At 47.3% G+C, this 21,521-nt stretch overlaps 1 pseudogene; it reads left to right on the top strand.

Annotated features, from left to right (window-relative positions):
* The first annotated feature begins 6,016 nt into the window (after positions 1 to 6,016).
* On the top strand, positions 6,017 to 8,121 carry LOC128106669 (ubiquitin-60S ribosomal protein L40-like; annotated as a pseudogene).
* Positions 8,122 to 21,521: the final 13,400 nt, after the last annotated feature.

The following is a 21,521-nucleotide window of genomic DNA, read 5'->3' as shown; positions in this document are numbered from 1 at the left end:
TAAAAAGCTGGGATTTACGTCCCTTCCGCGCTCCCACGTCTCTGTCTGGGGAGGGCAGCTCGTTTTTCATGGGCACCTCGTGACTTGCCAGACTGTATTTTCAGCCTCGGCTTGACGTCAGGTTCGGGCTTGATCCCGAGGGATGGGCTTTGTACATTTCCAGGCTGGCAGGGCTGGAGCCTCCTCCTATCCCCTCGAGCCTTTCATGCGGTCCTCACTGCTAGCTCGCCAGCTCCCTGGGTGGTGGGCCGGAGGAGAGAAGTCCCGATGAGCAGGGATATTTTGTGAACCAGACAGTTGGGAGGGGGTAATGCGGGCTGCATAGAGGGGGTGGAAGGCAAGAGGCAGGCAGCAGGCAGCCAGCCAGGCTGGCTGCGATGTGAGGTGGCAAGTTTGTCTCCCGCCTGATTCTCCGCAGATGTTGCTGGGAATGGGCTCTGTCTCAAGGTCTTAGAAGGAAGGTAGCATTGCTAGTAGAGAGAAGGGAAACAGAATGGCGCGTGAAGGCCAGCAGGTAGTGGCAGAGACAAAGGAAGGAATAACGGGGTGGATCCATGGGGCAGCTTCCGGTTCCTTAAGCCGGCTACTGTGGTTTTTCAAAGCAAAAGAGAGAGGAGGGGGGAGGGAGGGAGGGAGGGAGGGAGGGAGAGAGAGAGAGAGAGAGAGAGAGAGAGAGAGAGAGAGAGAGAGAGAGAGAGAGAGAGAGAGAGAGATGATGTCTCTTGGATCTCAATGTCTTAGTCTCAGCTCATCTCTGCCTCAGCTTCTGTTTCACACTTGAAGGGCCAAAATCTGAGTGCCTAAATAAAGCAGGGACCCCAAACACTGACCATGGCCTGCACTTGGAAGCACCTCCGTCCTCATTCCCCTCCACTTGGTCCTTTTTGAGATAGGGTCTCACTATGCAATCCAGGCTGGCCTTGTATTGCCTATGTAGTCCAGACTGGCCTCAAACTTGTGATCCTCCTGCCTTAGCCTCCTGAGAACTAGGTTTACAGGCATGTACCATCATGCCTTGCTTTCATCCTCTCTTGGAGTCTAGACCAGGATTCCATTAGTGCCAGACTCTGCAGATACAGTCAGAAGACCCCAGCCCCCATTTCTGCCTTGACCTACTTTCCCTGTGACTCCAAGATCATCATTAGTTTCTCTGGGCTTCAACTGATTTATTGTTCTGGTCCCATTAATTTAGTGCTTGCCAAGCTAAATATGGCTTTCCTCTGAGGGGCCCAGGTCCCTTCTGGTCATCATTCCTGTCTGGTTAATGTGGTCTTTCAGCGCTTATTCCAGAACTTAGCCCAGTCAACCACCATTGCTGCTGATGCTACTTCCTAAACCTTAGGGGACCACTGCCCTCCTGTGTGTCCCTTGGTCAGGGCTGTAGGTACCTTCTTGGCCTCTGTCTGGATGCCCTTCACCCCTACAGTTTATTCTCTGGCTTAAAGTCTCCCAGTTACCTATAAAGGGCAGCGGTGGCGGGATGGAGTGGACCAGATGTAAAGCCTTGTTGGTTGGTTGGTTCTGAAGAGGAGCTGGTTCTTTTTCTGGTTCTGGTTCCACTCTCCTCCTTTGTAGCACATCAAATGACGTGATATGTGAACATCCGGCCACAGAGTGGGTTTCCTGAGTCCCTTTCTCACACCTTCCAGTGGGTGAGAGCTTTAACGTAGTTCCTGTCATTAGGTTTTCACCATGTGGCTTAGGTTTGCACGACAATGCAGGGCTAACCACGTGGGGTTTTGCCCGCAATCTCTGCTCGTCACTCTCTAGCTGTGCAGCCTGGGGTAAGTTACTCAGCCTCTCAGTGCTCAGCCTCCTCACCTGTAAAGCAGAGATGATATCAGGCACATGTTTCGTTGGCTTGTTATGAAATTAAATGAATCCTACATGTAAGGTTCTAAGAAATGGTGCTTGGCAGTGGAGTGTTCAGCAAATACTAGTTTTAATAACTCACTGGTATACAATAACAACCCCTTATGTAGTCTCCTTGCTCCCCATTCTGTCACCTGCGACATATCCTCTCCTTAGAATCCAGAGGACTTTCTCTGCCACTTCCATACAGGCTTGCCACACGAAACACAGGATGTGCAACTCCAGTTCTAATTTAACTGGACGTCTGGCATTCTCCTTGCTAAATCCGGCACTTCTACCACCCTGCCTCCTTCACCACCTTTAAAATAAAACATTCAAGATCTCAGTGATTCAAGCTATTGCCCTCGAGGTTTAATCTTTCACCACCCCATTTCTGACCAGCTCCAGCCCCCTCATCTTATGCTCTGGCCATCTCTAACTGTCCCTTTGGAACCCCAGAGGGCGAATCTCTTAGCATTTGGGGGCCAGGTAGAACATTGCTGCAATTTCAGATGAGAAATTTGGGGGTACAGAGGTATTGAGGATCTGTCCCAAACCACAACAAGTAGGAGAAACCTTTGGGGATCAGCTAAGGTGGCAAGTTTTGATTTTGAAATAAGAAACCCATGCTTGGGCCAGAAGTACAGAAAACATGTAGGGTCAAAACCCACGGCCCCAGAAGGCCCGGCCAGGTGCTTTTCAGTTAAGGGTTGGAGCCAGTTGACTGGCTGAGAGCCATTTCTGGGGAATGGCATCATTTGGAAGATTACAGTGTCGTGGAGGCTTTGGAAGGGCAGGAGAGATGATAACCTGGGAGGTTTGGGGGCTCAGGTACAGCTAGAGCACAGCAGAAATGCCTTTCCTGGGGCTGAAGGAGCAAGGCCATGTTTTCAGATTGTACTTAGGGTGAGTTGGGAGTGAAAACTTGTTTTCTTAATTCTAGGTAGCTGAGAGCAAGGATATATTAAGCTGGGGGTTACAAAAAAGATATTTTTACTTCATTTGTTGTGTGTGGGGGTGGTGGAGGTGTTGCATGCATGTGTGCCGTTCAGAGAAAAAGTTGTGAGAGTCATTTCTCTCCTTCCAACGCGCGGGTACTGGAAATGGAACTCAGGTCGGCAGACTTGGCGGCAAGTGTCTTTACCTGCTGAGCCATCTTCTCATCCTAGATCGGAGATTCTAGAATGTGCTAAATATTCCTGATTGATTCAGTGCTTTCCGGTGACCTCAGAGGAAAACACAGAGTAGAGGCCATCATGATGGGAGTGGAGGCAAGTCTCACCTTTCCTCATCACCCAGAGCATCAAGCACAAAGCAGACACAGTTTCCTAGCTGAATCCCAGGGACTGTCTGGCTCTGTACAGCCACACTCGATGAAAATATCTTTGCTCAGTGCTGAAGCCTTGGTCTCGGTAATTGACTTGTATAATGTCCAAAGATTCTGTGCCTGTAACCAGCCCCAAGTGATGCATCATCTTTAGCAGAAAGATTTATCATGGAATCCGTGGCAACCGCCCATTTGTCTGTAGCAGAAATAGGAATGACTGTCCTTGCCAGGACTCATCCTTTGTCTTCAAAGCAAATTCCTCCATGGTTGGAGGCTTTCTGGCCAAGATCCCATAGTCCTAGCATCTCTATCCCAAGGATCTCAGCCATAGGCAGCAGGGAGCAAGGGAGAAATTGAATCTCTGGATTCAGGAGCCCTGAGCTGTAGGACTGATGGCTACCAAATGGCCTGTGCCTTGGGCAAGTCTCTTGAAATCCTATGTTAGAGGCTGGACCACAAATGTCTCCCCAGTGGCATAGTTGGTAAAGTCTGGCCTCCAGTTAGGCACTGTTGGGAGTAGTGGAACCTCTAAAAAGTGGTTTTAGTGGGAAGCCTTCAGGTCGTTGGGGGCATGCCCTAGTGGGGAATTATGGGGCCCTAGGTTTTCCCTTTCTCACTCTTGGTTTTTAAAATAGTTTTGTATTACATTTATTTATTTATTTATTCCTCTGTGTGTGTGTGTGTGTGTGTGTGTGTGTGTGTGTGTGTGTGTGTGTGTGTGTACACCTTGGTGTACATATGGAGGTCAACTTGTGGGAGTTGGTTCTCTCTTATCATGTGGGTTCCAGAGATCCAGTCAGGCTGTCAGACTTGCTGGTCAGTGCCTTTACCTTCTGAGCCATCTTTCCAGCCCCTCTCTGAGCTGGACAAAACAGTAGAGCTGGCCCTGGTGGCGTGAGTGTAGGAGAGCCAGACCCGGGGGAGTGGGAGCAGAAGAACTATCCCTGCTCCTTGCTGCCTGCTGCATTGGGTGAGCTAGCTGGGGCAGTGCCGGAGAGCTCACCCTGGTGGTGATGATGAGGGAAAGCTGGCGGCTAACCAATTCAGCTGCCATCCAGACCCAGAACCAGGCCCAGAACCACCCCAACATCCACTTCGTCTATGAACTGCTGGAGTGTGTGAAGGCGCTGGACCTGCAGATACAAAGCTACAGGATCCCCATGACACAGGACAACAACAGGATACCAGGAGGAGTCTCAGTCAGGGCCCAGTGTCAATAGAGTAGCAGAAGCTGGAGGCCCTGAGCCAGGCTAACGGTCCATTGCGAAGAACACTTACAAGTAAGGATGTATGGACCACGGGGTACATTGTGTGACTCACTGGGGCACACCACAACTTCCACACTGAGATTTTCTCTTTCTTTTTTTTTTTGTTTTTAGGTTATACTTTAAAATTTTGTTTTATTTTGGGGTGGGGGGGTCATAAGAGCAGAGGGCAGCGGTGAGAGGATGGGGAGATGAGTGGGATTGGGATGCATGCTGTAAAAACCACAAAGAATCAATAAAAAGTTAAAAAAAATTGAACTATCAAAAAAAAAAGTTCATGTGAGCATAGGGTTCACTAATCAGGGCCTGGAGGCTCCAAAACCGTAAACCAACAAAATCCTTTTCTTTCTATATGGTGGTTAACACAGTATGTTGTTATAGATACCGAAAGCTAACGATCAGACTCCCTGGCTTTTTTCATGAGATAGAATCTGGGATCCTGCTTGAACTTCCTCGAAGAAGAAGTGCATGAGGAGTCACCTGTAAGCCTCAGACCACAAGTCCCAGGAATCGTGGTTTAGAAGCTGAGCTTTGTGATCAGATAGATCTGGGGCCAAATGCAAGGCCTGTTTCTTATTTGTATTTGGTTAACGCAAGTTTCCCAATCTCCTTGAACTTTGCCTTTGTAGAGGAGATGCCAACAGTATGGACTTCTTGAAAGTTGTAAGAGACAACAGGAAGGGTACATGGGAGCCTTGAGGATGTCACTGGAGAGCGCCCCCCTCTGACCTGCAGTTCTCATTACACACAGCTGCATAGGAACAGCAAGGATAGATGGGTAATGCTTACTATAAGACAGGCCCACCACAGCGGCATATCACTGCTTGTTTGTTTGCTTAGAGACAGTGTTTCATACATCCCAGGTTGGTCTTGAATTTGCTGTGTAGCGGAGGATGACCTGAAGAATTCTGCCTCTGCCTCTACCTCCAGAATGCTGGGATTACAAGTACATGCCATCAATCAGGATGAGTTTTTGCAGAGCTGGGGATTGAGACGGGGGGGGGGGGGGCACCCAGGCATTTCAGGCAAGCATTGTACCAGTTAAACCATATCACCAGCATCGTGATGGTTAATATTGACCTCAAACGGACCCTGTGTAGAATTACCTAGAAAACAAGTCCCATGCCTGTGAGAGAGTGTCTAGACTGTGTTAGCCTCTGGCTATGACTCTGAGGGATTGTTTTGAGTAGGCTGATTGAGGTGGGAAGACCCATGCTAAAAGTATATGGTACCATTCCCTGGGCTTGGATCCTAGATTTCATGAAAAGGAGAAATCCAGCTGGGCACAAGTCTGCCTCCTGACTGATGGTACAATGTGACCAGTTGCCTTAAGATCCCACCGCCAGGGCGTCCTGCCATGATGGACCATATCCACAAGCTGTGAGCCTTTCTCCCTTAAGTTGCTTTGATAGGCTATTTTATCGCAGTAACTACAAAAGTAACTAAAACAAGCATCATTTAAGGTCTTACTTGGTAGCTTGGACTGGTCTGCAACTCACTGTTCAACCCATGCTGAACCTTGAACTCATAGCAATCCTCCTGCTTTCGTCTCCTGGGTGGTGAGATTGCAGGCATGAGCTGCAATATCTTATCTTTTAAAACCCCGACAACTCTAAATGAGGAAAGCGAGATATGGAGAGGTAAGGACCAAACAGGGTCAACCCGTTTGAGGTAGAGGTAAGTTTTATACCCATTTCTAGCTAACTCCAAGGTCTATGAGTTTTTTGGTCATGCCCATGAGGCAGCAGTGAGGGACAGTGTGCAGCAAGCTGTGGGAATCGGTCAGCTCCTTGGGAAATGTCCTCCACAAGACTCAGGGCTTTGGACTTTGGCCCTTAGGTAGTGCTGTTTTTCTTTCAAACCACCACAGGGGATATGGGTGTATGTTGTGAGTATACCTGTGTGTGTGTGTGTGTGTGTGTGTGTGTGTGTGTGTGTGTGTGTGTGTGTTTACAAGTGTGTGGATACACAGTCTTCCTTTGTCCGTGTCCTGTGGTAGAAAAGAAGCTCTTGCCTTGTCAGTTCTCTCTCCTGTGCCACTGTGACCACCATATTTCACCACAGGTTCTCTTCGGGGTAGGTGACACATCCTTTTTTACAAGGGAGGCAACTGAGGCTCAAAGACTACATAAGCTCTGAAGGCCACTTGAGTAAGGGACCCAGCCGGGACTCAGATTCAGGCCTGCCTCCAAGGCTGAGCAAAACATCAACGCATCCCAGGCCTTCCTGCGTGGATGCCCCCTGTTGTCAGCCAGAGGAGCGTTTTAGACACAGGTGCAGCAGTCTCCAGAGTCCAGGAGCTGCTGTCCTGGTTGAGTAAACACAAGTGGCCGTGAGCAGCACAGATGAAGCTCCGCCTTTCTCGGAGGAAATGGATGCTCTGTCCCCTCCAGGTGGGGAAGCTAGCGGTTGGAGTCCCTCCATTGGCTGGGTAACGGAGGTGGGTGGGGACAGGAGGGACATGCTACTCTCTGATTCCTGTCCTGAGCTATAGGAACATGACAGGAATAAAGAGAGGCAGAGCCTCTGAGCTTCTGCCTGGGTTTCTCTGGAAGCTGCTAGGCTGTAGCACACACGTGGTTGTGTGTGTGTGTGTGTGTGTGTGTGTGTGTGTGTGTGTGTGTGTGTGAACCTCTGCAGAGCCTGCTGAGCATCTGTCCCAAGACCAGGTGACGACAGGGCCTGTAATTGCTGCTGCTGCTCTTCAGTCCCATGATGATGTCTTCATTTGTTCTCAGTCCCTTTCAGGAAAATTTTAACACAATGTTTCTTTGTTTTATCTGGATTCATCGCCTCCCAGACCCTCAATGGTGCTCCTGAAGCCTGTGTGAGGGAACCATGTGAATTAGCACGTGGCCGGCAGCTAATTCCTTTTCTGGACCTTGGTCACCATGGTCACACTCTCTCCTCTGCCTTAACCACCCAGCCTCTGCCCTAGAACATTTCCTCTTGTTCCTTTCAACCCATGTTTCAGGCTGTATTCTCTTCCTCACTTCCTAGAAGCCCACTTTAACTTTTGTGGTTCACTCCACTTCCAGATCTGAGAAACCCCTGGAGCATAGCTTGTGAATTAGCAAGAGTCTCTTCAAACTGGGTATGGTGGTACATACCTGTAATCCCTGAATTTGGGAGGCTAAGACAGGAAGATCAAGAATTTGATCAAGAATCAAGAGGCCTCTCTTTCCTTCAGCGAGGTGGCCGAGCCAACGCCAACACACAGATCTTCGTGAAGACCCTGAGGGGCAAGACCATCACTCTTGAGGTCGAGCCCAGTGACACCATTGAGAATGTCAACGCCAAGATCCAAGACAAGGAAGGCATCCTACCTGACCAGCAGAGGCTGATATTTGCTGGCAAGCAGCTGGAGGATGGCGGCACTCTGTTGGACTACAACATCCAGAAAGAGTCCATCTTGCATCTGGTGCCTTGCCTGAATGGGATGGCATCATTGAGCCGTCCCTTCATCAGCTTGCCCAGAAGTACAACTCTGACAAGATGATCTGCCACAAGTGCTACACACGTGTGCACCTCTGTGCGAGAAGTGTAGCCACACCAACAACTTGTACCCCAAGAAGAAGGTCAAATAAAGTTGGGGGCCATACCTTGCCCATGACCCTGGGACCAAATAAAGTTCCCTTCCATTGACTGGAGCAGGAAAAAAAAAGAATTTGAAGACAACCTGGACTATATAGTGAGATCCTGGCTCAAAAAAGAAAGTCTCTTTGATTTGCTTACCCCTAACACCTAAGCAAAGTGACTGTGCGCTCTGTGTGTGGAAAATGTTCATTCCATGTCTCTTCATTTCCCCCCAGAATGAAGCATGGGCAGGTATGGAGCAGGGTGGTATTTGAGAGTCCCCTGGCAGTTCTGAGACATTTTGATCAGAGATCTCCATAGCTGACCAAGCCTGGCTTGGCTTTGCTAATTGCGGTGGGACTTTTCGTGGTTTATGTTAATCATCCCCCCCACACCCCCACATTTATCAGTCAGGGTCAGGGCTGACCTGGTACAGACTAAATGAATTCTGTGCTCACTCATGGTTCCATTCAGGTTCACTAACACAGGAGCAAAGGAACCTCGTGTCCGATCATCAGAGGTCATACTTAGATTTCTACGGGCCACAGCACACCTTATCCAGAGGGGAGCCCTACTTAGGTGGAGAGGAATCAGGAATGACATGCAGCTTGGTGATCGTTGTCCCAGTTCTGCAAAAGACTTGCTGTGTGACCTTGTAGAAATTGCCTCACCTTTCTGGGCCTTGTTCTTCATCTGTACCAACAACAGTAATGGAGGATTGTTTCCAGCTCTGAACCTTTGATTCTCTGATTCAAAGGCAAAGATATTTACTTCGACCTGAATAAAAATGTTCCTCCTGTGACAGCAGCCTGGAGAGATCAATAATTCTGTCAGAGCATCCTCGCAGTCAGACTGGAGCACGGCAGTCTCCCCCAGGACTGGAAACTTCTTCCTTACTCATTGTGCATCCCTGTTCCTTTCCTTTCTCCTTGGTCCTCCTTCTGCCTCCCTTAATCACTCCACCCTCAATCCAGGACGCAGCAACCTGCTATGAATGAAGACTGGCTGGTCACGGGGCCAGTCACCATGGTGACGGATCCCCGCAGCTGAGGTTGCCATCAAAGTCACATGAGAACCCCGGAAAACTGGCTGAGGTATTTATAGAAACAGCTGCTGATGCTTTTATGGAAACAGGTCTATATTTGAAGCTGGGCCTGAAACCTCCATGCCTTTCCTGAGCTGAAGGGAGGCGGGTTTTGTGCCTTCAGTTCTCCTGGTGCCTGGTGGGACAGACATCGCCCTCCCATTCCAAGAATGACCTGGCACATCTTCCCAGCCCCCTCCTGGCTGCCGCTCTGGTCCCACTGAGCATTATTTACATTGAATGACAATGCAACCACCAGACTGAAATCAAGGCAGTTGGAATGCCTTTTTCTCCTCCTCAGGTCCAGAGAGGAGCAATGCCCTTGCTGCTATTAGAAAATGTTGCTTGCTGTTTCTCTTTCTGAGCCTAGGGAGGGAGTGTGCACACGTGAGTGCAAAGCTCAATCCCTTCTGTCCTTCCTGGCACTGTAACTGTTTCCAGAAAGGCTGTAAGCAGTAATCGTTGTGTACTGAGTGAGAGTTGTGTGCATGTTCTTATTTACTCCTCACCAGCTCCTGTGGCCTCTCTGTCAGCCCCACTGTGCAGACAAAGATGGGATGCTCAGAATCAGAACCCAGCTGGTCTGTCCCACGCCCATGCTCTTCCGACTCTGCCCAACCAATGAGTAGGACCCGGAGGGACATTAGTTGGATTAGGGGGTTACTTCCTTCAGCTCTGCCATGCATACAGAAGCCCACAGTGATCTGTGGCATGTGGTGGCAGAGACATGGAGAACACAACAGTAAGAGGCTAATCTTTATCCCACACCTGCCCCCGTTCACACAGTGCCTTGGCACAGAGGAGGCGGGATGATCAGTCTGTCATGTATTGATCCAGAGATATCTCTGGCTCTACAGGCATACACAGCCATGCCCTCTTTATCTTTTCTGCATTTAACAACCCATCTTGGAGACGTTTCTAGGTCAAAACATAAAGAGCAGCCCTGATCGTTTGAATGGCTACTAAGACTGTCACTGTATGGAGATGCTGTAAATGATTTAAACAGCCCCTTGCTGGTAGATATCAAGATTTTTGTTTTCCTTTTTTTCTATAACAGACACTGCTCGATTGGAGTATCTTCAATTGAGTGCCTTTAACCAAATACCTCACAAATAAGTGTATGTCTTCCTAATTTTTATAGACAAGGGCTATGTGGCATTGGAATTTTAATAACTATAGCCTAATTCTCTTCCACTGAGACTGTACCATTTAACTCTTCTGCTAGCAACATGAGTGTTCTCAACTCCCTTCCCCATGTTCAATTATTTGCCATCTTAATAGGGAAAGTGGCATCCTGTTGTTTTCAGATTGCATTTCTCCTATTACACATGGAACATCTGTTTACATTTGTAAAAAGTGTAAGATTTTTAGGATTCCCCCAATCACATCCTTCTCTATATAACCATACATTTAATATTTTTCCTGCTGATATTTAGAGACCATGTAGTAAATCAGCCAATCGGTCAATCGATCAATCTCTCAACCCATCTCTCTGGCTCTCTGTCTGTTTGTCTGTCTCTGTCTCACTCACTTTCTTGCTCTCATTCTCTCAGTGATGTGGAACTCAGAATCCGGCCTCCACCCCCTGAGTGCTGAGTTCATGGGTGTGGGATGTCATCTGGCAAGGATCTCTGCTGTACCATTGCTTGTCCACATCTTCCCCTTCTCTGCTGTCTCCAGTGTCTCCTTCCTTCTGTCTGTTTGGGTCTGCTTTGTAGTTCTTTTCCTTGGGTTTGAAGTGGTTGCTCGCTTCATTGATTTCCAGCCTTTCTTCTTTACTAATAGATCTATTTGAGGCTATAATATCCCTCTAGGTCCTGCTCATGATGTGCTCCTGTGGCTTAAGTTTTTACAATCATCAATATTGATCCATCTATTATTTATGTTGATATAGGGAGCAAGGTAAGGATTCAGATTTATTTTTGCTTCAGATGGCCAACCAATATAATTTATTAAAGTCTATTTCTATCTATTTTAAATACAATCTTTACTATAGCCTAAAACTTTTTACCTGAGGTTTTCTGAGCTTTATCTCTGCCTCATGCATTTCTCCTGATTAGGACGACATTCGTTTCAGTAGTTTTAGAATATACTCTTGCTTGCGGGCTAATTCTTCAGAAATTTCCATTTCCATAATTTACCTGGCTAATTTTGTTTCTTCCTTTTTCTCTCTGAACCTCAGAATCAGCTTGTCAAGAAAAAAACATCGTTTTTTTGTATTGTGGTTGTTTTTAAATCAATTACTTTAGAGAGAATAAAGATGCTTGCTACGTGTTGTCTTCCAGAAACATTTCTTTCAAAGACCACAGTCTTTTGTTGTTGTTTATGTTTTTGAGACATTGTCAATATGTAGCCGAGGCTGGCCTCCTGCCTTCAGCTGTGTGGCTCTAGCTCCCTCGGTGCTGAGATCACGGATATGGACCACTCAACCATCCAGTCATTTCCTCCCTTACAGCCAAACCACCTTTTGAGCCTCTCAGTTGTATGTGGACTCTTTCTTCACAATGATTTTCTATGTATCTTTTAATTTATATTCCTGTGTTTCTTTTTAATTGTTGTTGCCATGGTAACAGAATCATTTTTTTTTTTTAACTCTCTGCCTGGTGGCTGTGTATCTGAAGGTTACACACTTTCTTTGCAGTTTGCTAATTTTCATAACCAAATGTTACTGAATTGTTTCTGTTAGGTTTCTTAGTTAGGTTACTCTTCAAATGAAGCTTTTAGCCTTCAAGGGGAGCATGCGCTGTATATTTTAAAACTCCCAGAGCAAATGGCTACTTAATGATTTAATGAGTCGCTACCATTAAGTGTTAAGTTGCCCACAGCAGTGCTGAATGCATCTTACAGGCTCCTACTAACAGCAGCTGTGGCAAACTGCCTTGAGTTCACGCACTGCACTTCTATATTCCCTAATCCTTACAGCATCCAGGTGAACTCAGAGAAGAGATCACTATTTCCATTTCTTCCTCATTTTTGTGTGTGCTCATGCCCATGAATGTGTGTGTGTGTGTGTGTGTGTGTGTGTGTGTGTGTGTGTGTGTGTGTGTGTGTGTGTGCGCGTGCGCGCACATGCATGCACAAGTGCCGAGTGCTCCTGTGTGTGTGCAGGGGACAGAGCAGAGCATTGGGTGTCCCTGTCCTGTCACTCTCCACCTCAATTCCCTTGAGAACTTGCTGGCCAGTCATCCCCCAGTCTTCTGTTCCTCTAAGCCCTGGCACTGGTTACTGGTATACACATGTCTAGGTTTTATGTGGGCACCCCGGAACTCAAGCCTTCATGCTTTCACAGCATGTGCTCTTAGCCACTGAGCTGTCTCCCCATGCCATTTCCATTTTTCAGATAAAGAGTCTGAAGGTCATAGACATTGAACGATCTGTCAGAGATGGTCCAGGCAGTGTTCAGGTGGTGCAAGCATCAGAACCTCATTTTACCTAGCTCTTCATTGCAACCTGGGGGAAGGGAGAGCGGAGCAGGTCCTTTCCTGCAGTGAAATGTTTGCCTAGAACCCTGCCCTAGAATGTTCGTTTCCAAAGGTCTGCTCTGGGTTTGGTTCCCGACCTTGACAGTGGCTTGTTGAGTTGGGATGCCCACCCTGCCTAGAAGGAACTCTCTGGAATCAGGTTCTCTGGGAGCCATGTCTTCTGCCATTGAGTTCCAAGACACAAAGGAGCCAGGTCACACAGCCTGCGTGGTACATCTTGCTCCTGTGAAGGGCTGTGCATTCATAGTCTCCGTCACCAGCATAGTGGCCTTGTGTTGCCATGGGAGACAAGGAACAAAGCCATTCAGAGGCTCCTCTGAGTCATGGGTGGAGGGATATGAAGAGGCAGGCAGGAAATAGAGGCCTCCATTAGTTCTCTATGTGTGTCATCCTCTGCTGTCTTTCTCTGTTCTCAACTCCCTCCCATTTCTCTGCCATTTGCTCCACACTTGTTTGCCACTGGAGTCCATTGGTTTTAGGAATCTTACTCAGGCCCCAAAGTGAGGCTGTCATGAAACATATGAAGCCAACAATGAAGAACTTCCTAGAAGCTACTTCAAGTGGACTATAGGACTAGAAATTGATATCTCTTCTAAAAAAGCAGGATATTTCTGAAGGCCTCTGGGGTCACCACCTCTAAGCCTAGATAAGTCACTGCCATGATGCCTTTTACATGCTCTAAAACTTTTAATAGCTCACTATTATATTTTGATACTATATCAAAAATATACCCTGTGGTAGTTTGAATGCAAATGACCCCTATAAGCTCATAGGAGTGGTACTATTAGGAGGTGTAGCTCTGTTGGAGTAGGTATGGCCTTGTTGGAGGAATTGTGTCACTGTGGGGGTGGGATTTGAGGTCTCATATATACTCAAGCCATGCCTAGTACCTCAGTCTACTTCCTGTTGCCTTCTGATCAAGATGTAGCCAGCACCATATCTGCCTGCATACCACCATGATAATGGACTGAACTTTTGAACTGTGAACAGCTACCTCAATTAAATGTTTTACTTTATAAGAGTTGCTGTGGTCATGGTGTCTCTTCACAGCAATAGACATCCTAAGACATTCTCTTTGTGTGTGTGAATCAACATGTGGATGGTGTATGTGTATGTGGTATATACACACATGTAAGTGCTAGTATGCTCATACAGAGTCAGAGGAAAATGTTGAATGTACTGTTGTATCAGTCTCTTATATTTTTTTGAGATAGGGCATCTGACTGAACCTGGAGCTAGGCTAAGGGCCAACATGTTCCAGCAGCAATCTTCTGGCCCCCATGCCTACAGCTCTGGACTTACAGTCATATATGATTTTTCAGTGGGTGCTAGGGATTTGAACTAGGGAACTCATGCTTGTGTAGCAAGATCTCCTACCCAGTGAGCTATCTCCCTATCCCCCAAGTAGAAGCTTCTAGGCCTGACATCACATTTCTGTATTAGAAAACTGACTTCATCTTCCAGCTTTATCGTCTGCTTGTTCCTTAAGCCCAGGAATGTAAATGTCCCCATTGGACCCAGACCTGCCTGTGAGTTCAAGGACAAAGTTGCTGTGGAATAATCATTTTGTATACTGTAAACATTTGTTACTTGAATTGGTTTAATAAAAAGCTGACTGGCCAGTAGCCAGGCAGGAAGTATAGGTGGGACAACCAAACTAAGGATGCTGGGAGTCAGAGGAGATGTCAGCAGATGCAGAGGAAGCAGGATATGTAGAAAATGAGGTAACAAGGCATGAACCATGTGGTATAACTTAGATAAGAAATATGGGTTAATTTAAAATGTAAGAGTTAGCTAGTAACAAGCCTGAGCTATTGGCCAAGCATTCATAATTAATATCAAGTTTCCATGTCAATTATTTGGGAACTGGTAGGCAGGAAAGAAAAGTCCACCTACACAAAGTAAGTTCCTTATTGCACTTATTTGTGCTTACTCCCAGAGAGAGACACACAGGAGGATTTGTTCTACCTCTGCCTTCACCTGAAAACCATAATTATGCTAATGAGGGTCAGTCTTAAATAGTTATGTGCTGTGGTTTGCATTTGGAATATCCCTCCACCCCATAGCCCAAGAGTTAAAGGCCTGGTCCCAGTTGATCATTACTGGGAAGTGATAGAAATTATGAGATGGGGTCTAAGTGAAGAATTACAGGTCATTTGGGTGTGCCCTTTGAGGGATCTATGGGACCCTACCTAGCCAGTTTTACTCTGCCACAGTTTCCTGCCTAGATGCCATACCACAGGCACAAAGCGATGAGGCCAATGGACCATGGGCTAGAACCTCTACAAATGAGCCAAAATAGAGGTTTTTGTCTTTACAAATTGATTATCTCATATATTTGTTATGCTAGCAGTCAGATGGCTTGACACTGTTTTATCAGACATTTCACACCATTATCTTCTTTTAATTAAAAAATTTTTAATTCGTTTTACATTCACAATCACAGATTCCCTCTCATCCCTCCCTCACCTCTCCATCCCCTCCTCCAAAAGGGTAAGGCCTCCCATGGCAGGACAGCAAAGCCTGGTACATTCAGCTGAGGCAGGACCAAGCCCCTCCCTGCCTGAATCAAGGGTGAGCAAGGTGTCCCACCACAGGTAATGGGATCCGGAAAGTCAGCTCATGTACCAGGGATAGATCCTGATCACACTGCCAGGGGCCCCTCAAACAGACCCAGCTACACAACTGTCTCTGTATGCAGAAGGTCTAATCCGGTCCCGTGCAGGCTCCACAGCTCACACCGTTATCTTAGCTTTTATCTCGATATAAGTGAAGACTCTAGGTTTCCATGTTTATTTTCATGATCCATGCTGCTGCCAGCTGCTATGGGCAGGGAGGCATCTTCGGCAGTGGTATCGAGATGACTGCAGACTTATAACTGAGAATGAGAGACACTGAAGGCTTCTGTGCCAACCTCCCCTGCCCCCCAAAAGAAAACAGTCCACATATGAAGCTATTGAAGAGAGTCCTTAAAAACTGCGATAAATATGCAGAAGTGTAGCTCTTCACAGTTGATGGCTTCTGGTGGGGGTCAGGGGTGGGGTAGGGAAGGATTCAGTTCTCTTTAAGGGGGTGGCCATTGGGAGTTTGACCATGCTCCAGTGAGTATATGGGCAACACAAATTGGCCTTGGTTTTTCTTTTTTGGGGGGTGGGAGTGGGGTGGGGTGCAAGGATGGGAGGGTGGACCTGGGAGGAATGGAAAGCAAGGGTGCTCAGGGTGCATTGTATGAAATTCCCAAATAATTACTAAAAACATGATATGGGCGGTGGGAATGAATACACCCTTTCTTGCCCATCCCCAAAGATTCTAGGTTCCTATTTCTCTTATCTTAGAAATAATGGAGAGCTGTTGAAAATTTCAGAGCACGGTGTTGACACTATGGGAATAACTTATACATCTTTGCTTGGGAGGTGGCTCCAAGCTCCCCTAGGAAATACCACGGTTTCTGAGAGGAAAGCTCAATTTTCATTTCTAGGTTCCACCTTGAAGAGTAGAAAAAAGAAAGGCCTCTAGCGGTGTTTTTTTTTTTTTTGTTTGTTTGTTTGTTTGCATCAAAAATGATGGAAACAAGAAATAGCAATGGGAGGGGATTGAAAATAAATCAATTAGATGTCCTTCTAAAAAAACAGTACTCAGAAGAAGGGTTGAATGGAACGCCCCTGCCCCGACCACCACGTGCTGACAAATACCCTGTTTCCTGCAACTGGAAACATTGCCTCTCTTGCATCTCGGTGAAGTTCAGCATTGTCTCTCCGCCACACAGGCTGCTCTGGGACATTTACTAGGTCCTGGCCTATACAGAGGGAAGCACCCAACCACCTCCCAGTTGTTTCTGGCTGGTATATAAGCCATTTCTTGAGATGTGCCAGAAACTGAGCACATTGTCTGGCGCAGAGATTTTTCCCAGATGCAGTTTATTTGTGTTTGAAACCCAGAGTACTATGTGAGGACAGGAGAAGGTAAATGTTGAGCCACAGGAAGAGCTGCCATCCCCAAGGTTGGTCCCCGGTGGCCATGTGAGGAGGAGTAGCTGCCGCTCTACACTGCCTCTGTTCATAAAGTCCCCTCCCCTTTCAGCTGTGGATAGGTGACCTTTGGAACACTCTGGTGTGTAGGCCAAGCTCTCTCCCCTCTCAGAGTTCCATTCCATGTACACAGGGTCACAGGATGAAGAGCATCCTCACTTCTAGACCCTACCATGTGCTCACTGTATCGCCACCCCTGCAGCACCTCACATCTATGGAAGCCTCACGACGCCACCCACTGCTTTTAGAAATGCATTGCTTGGGGGAAATTTCATTGGCACCCCAGCCAGCTATGAATGGGACAGTAGTGTCATCACCATTTCATGAGCAAGGACACTCGGATACTAACCCTCTGAGTCCTGGAGCCAAGTTGTTGGTTTTTTGTTTGTCTTCTTGAAATGGGGTCTCAAGTTCTTTCTGTGTTCCCCATGCCTCTCCCAGTGTTCTGGGCGTAAGCACTCTTCCTGCCTCAGCCTCATGAGTTGCTGGGACTACGGTCTGCCTCACTGTTCCTTGCTAGGGGGCCAAGTTTTCCAGTATGCACTGTGTGCTGTTTCACACCTCCGTCCTCTGTACACTGAGAACAGGGACCTGGTGACTCTTCATTTTCCTTCCCAGGCTGAAAAACTTGCTTCATCTCTTCTGTGGATTCCAGCTGGTTCCTCTGTGAGAGGGTGAATCCAAGGTCATTAGGCATTATTGCAGATCATTAAGGAGAGTGACTAAGGATGGGCAAAGACAGGGAGTTAAGGAGGCCAAGGTGCCTCAAGCGTGAGTTAGCCTGAGGGATACATGGAGTTCGTGTTCCAGGCCTCAGTGTCTATAGCTCCAGGGAATTGCATGACATTCGCCTTTTCCTTCAGGTGAAAGGTCACATAGCCACAAAGACTGGCTATATCTTCTGAAGCCACAGCAGGATAATCATCTTCCAGCCCAGAAGTGTAGCATTTATTTTATTTTATAGGTTCAATGACACAGTAACAGTAGTGGAGAGAGACATCCTTATTAGCTATGCTTCAGATCTTAAACACTAACTGCATGAGATTTGCTAATCTTTTTTTTTTTTTTTTCGAGACAGGGTTTCTCTGTGTAGTTTTGCGCCTTTCCTGGGACTCACTTGGTAGCCCAGGCTGGCCTCGAACTCACAGAGATCCACCTGGCTCTGCCTCCCGAGTGCTGGGATTAAAGGTGTGCGCCACCACCACCCGGCGAGATTTGCTAATCTTTACCAACTAAACACAATCTGAGGGGATGAGTTCCCACGACGGCTGTTGGAAGAGGCCCAATTCACTAAGTCAGGGATGAAGGAATTCCCAAAGTGAGAGTAGCAGGTAGATGACAGGTGGTCACTGAACATCTACCTACTTTCATCCACACGTGTTCATGATTATATGGCTTTTTTGGTTTTTTATTGCTGCATAAGAAACCTCCCCCAAAAGTAATGGCTTAGGCGCTAGAGAGATTCCTCAGTGGTTAAGAGCACTGGCCGTTCTTCCAGAGGACCTGGTTTGGAGTCCCAGCATCATATGGCAGCTCACAACTGTCTGTAACTCCAGTTCCAAGGGATACTGTACCCTCTACTAGCCACTGCGGGCACCAGGCATTCATGTGGTGTACAGACATATATGCAGACAAAACACCCATACACATAAAATTAGATAGTGAATGAATGAGTGAGTGAATGCAATGGCTTAAAGCATTCGTCTTTTCTGTCTCATGAGTTCCGTGGACCAGGTGTCTGGGAATAGTTTCTCTGGGTTACATATGCTTTATGTGGAACTGACACCAGGATCTGGCTGGAGTCTGGAAGATCCGCTTCCTAAGTGATCTGCTCACTTGGCTGGTAGGCTGTGGGTAATTTTAGGTCAAGAGTCCAGTGAGGACTGGGGTCTGGGGTCTTCAGCTTCCCCAAGGGTAGGCCTCTCTGTATGCTGCTTTGGCTTCCTCACAGGACGGTAGTTAGTTCTAGAAAAGGATTCCAGGACAGAGATAATTGTGGCAATACTTGCTTATAGCCTTTATTTAGAAACAGGCATGATATCACTTCTCTTTAAGCAGTCATGGAGCCCAGATTCAAAGGGAGGAGATACAGACATCATCTCTTGAAGAAAGTGTTATCAAAGGATTCAGGAGCCATAGTTCCAAACACTTGTATATACCTTTCTGACTGTAGAGAAAAATAATGCCAACCTCTTGGGTGCATTATCTTGCCCTTTGTAGCTTTGTCACAGCTGTGGTGAGGTATTTAAAAATGTGACTGGCTGCTTGAGGGGGGTCCCCTTGGTTAATGTGGAAACTCCACAAAGGCAGCGGCCATGTCTATCGTCAACACATGATGGAACCTCCACAAATATTTGCTGAAGGAATAGAAAGGGGGGTTAGAAATATGAGTGGAAAGGCCAGGGAAGAAGACTGGAGACCAATTCAGAAGTCCTCACCACAGAAGATGTAGCTGAGACTATCCAGAGGAAGGGATGGTCATTTCCAGAAAGGGAAATGGCAATAATTGTGTCACTCAGAACAAAGGAGATGTCATTATCTTAGTATCTCTGTGTTCAACATACTCAGAAGTTATATACATGAAAGGGGACACACATTACAAGTCCCTAAATATCAACAATGAGCAAAGGCTTTAAACACGGGGTGAACTCTCTGTATAGTGAGGTGGATTGACTAACCACACTGTCTTAGCTTCCCCATCAGTAATAGGAAGGTACTAGTCATACCACCTTCACAGTACCACACAGTACCATTTTAATACTATGCTATGTTATGTAAAAGGAAGACTTTCTTCAGGATGATCAGAGGAGAGATGGCCATTGGAAGCTGACGTGCTTGGGAAGACTCCATGGCGCAAGTCTACGGCCCATTTCCACCTCAGCACCTGCACTGTGGCTTCCTGTCATGTCATGAGCCCGCCCACCGGTGATGTGTTTCAGGCTTCATCTCTGACATTGCAGTTTTTGACACCATGGATTGGCTTTCCTTCTAGAAACGTCTGTGACACACACTGTCCCCCAACTCTTGCCTCCCTGTCTTCTTTTCTGACCCTCCTTGCTCTTGCCTTAGAAGTCAATCCTCCCACTGACGCTTTCTCCAGCTCATCTCCACTTTTCCTCTGGATGGTCTCGACCACGTCTTCTGTGGTGAGGACTTCTGAATTCATCTCCAGCCTGCTTTCTTGGCCTTTCCACTCATATTTCTAACCACCCCTTTCTATTCTTTCAGTAAATATTTGTAGAGAGTCCATCATGTATTGATGATAGACATGGTCTCTGCCCTTGTGGACCAAAGGGGACCCCCTCAAGCAGCCAGTCACATTGTTAAATACCTCACCACAGCTGTGACAAAGCTACAAAGGGGGAAGAAATCTACCTAAAAGGCTGATGTTATTCTTCTACACAGTCAGAAGGGTATGGAGGATTCTTTTGAGTGAGGGGAGAGGAGGAGGGGCCTTAACTGATTCCTGGCAGAGGGGGCAGATGGGCCGAGGCTTGATCCAGAAAAGCGTGGGAAGAGTAGGGAGAGCAGAGAGAAGGCTGAGGGAGCAAGTGGGCTGCAGGAAAGTCAGGAGGGAGGAGCGGCGGATGAAGCTGGAGACTGGAAAGGGCCTCAGGGCACTGTGGGCTTGAGAAGGGTACCATTATATTTTCACTTCTAAAAGAATTTCTCTTGTAGCCAAGTGGGCTAGTGCACACCCTTAATCCCAGCACATGGGAGGCAGAGGCAGGCTGATCTCTGAGTCTGAGGCCAGCCTGGTCTATAGAGAGAGCTGCAGGACAGCCAGGGCTACACAGAGAAACACGGTCATGGAAACCCATTTTAAAATTCCTCTTTTGTGGGGAAAAGGGGTGAACCTGGAATGTGAGTCAGGAGATTTTGAGTGTCCAGGTGAGTAATGGTTATAGTTTGTATTAAGATTGGGACAGTAGAATTTCAGAGAAGTGGCCAGACTCTAGCAGCAGTTAGGAGCTAAGGCCTCCAGCATTTAACGATGCGTAGCATGAGGGGATAAGAAGGAGCGGGTTGCAAAGTGACGATTGCTTTTCTGGGAGGGAACTTAGATGTGGAACAGAAAGAAAACTGTTGACTGTTTTGCAGGATGGGTTTCTGGATAAGGAGGTGGTTCTGAGGGTTCTCTCTGGACAGGTGGAGGAAGTATTTGAGTGTGCAGAGCTCAGGAGACTCTGGAATGAGGACAGCAGCCGGAGAGCGGGTAGTGTAGAAGAACAATCGTGAGTGACAGAGAGACAAGGATCTGGGAAATCCAGTATAGAAAGGTCAGCAGGAGAACTACAGGGATGACTAGAGGGCAGAGGGAGACAGGAGTGGGCACTTAAAGAGGTCCAAGAAAGTACTATAGAGGGTCAATAGCAGGAGGACTGGAGAAACGTCCTGCAGGTTTAGTGACTCAGAGGCCGCTGCTGAGATCCAGCTTGACACCATGAGAGAGCAGGGTTGACTAAGGGGTGAGGAGGAGAGGAGAAAACAGAGACAGAGGATTTGGAAGGATAAAGTTGGGGTGGCTTTTAAAGGAAATATCTGAACATGCTTCATAGTTGCAGAGAAAGACCCAGTAGCAGGGGACAGGTTGATGAGCCAGCAGAGTCTAGGGTAGTTGATGCTTTCTGAGGCTGTCATGAAGGTGTGGGCCAAGGAACCAGGGCGAAGTAGGGCCTGGATTCTGACAGCAGGGACTGGCAGGGGGAAGAGTGTAGATGCTCAGGTAGGTGTAGGTGGGGCTGGAACAACAGCTCTGGGTGAAATTCAAGGAGCTTCTGAGGACTGAGGCAGTTTCTGAGAGACCAAGGAGGTAATGGGTAGGCAAGAAGGGTGGTTGAGAGAATAGAAAGTTGGGGTGGCCTTGACTAGAGAGAGGAATAGATGGATCCTAGAGCCACATGGAGG

The sequence above is a fragment of the Peromyscus californicus genome, unplaced genomic scaffold, assembly GCF_007827085.1.
Source record: "Peromyscus californicus insignis strain IS unplaced genomic scaffold, ASM782708v3 Scaffold_9__1_contigs__length_137607984, whole genome shotgun sequence".
In the NCBI taxonomy this organism is placed as follows: domain Eukaryota; kingdom Metazoa; phylum Chordata; class Mammalia; order Rodentia; family Cricetidae; genus Peromyscus; species Peromyscus californicus.
Note: the sequence above shows the minus strand (reverse complement) of the source record. Positions and strands in the feature narration are given on the sequence as shown.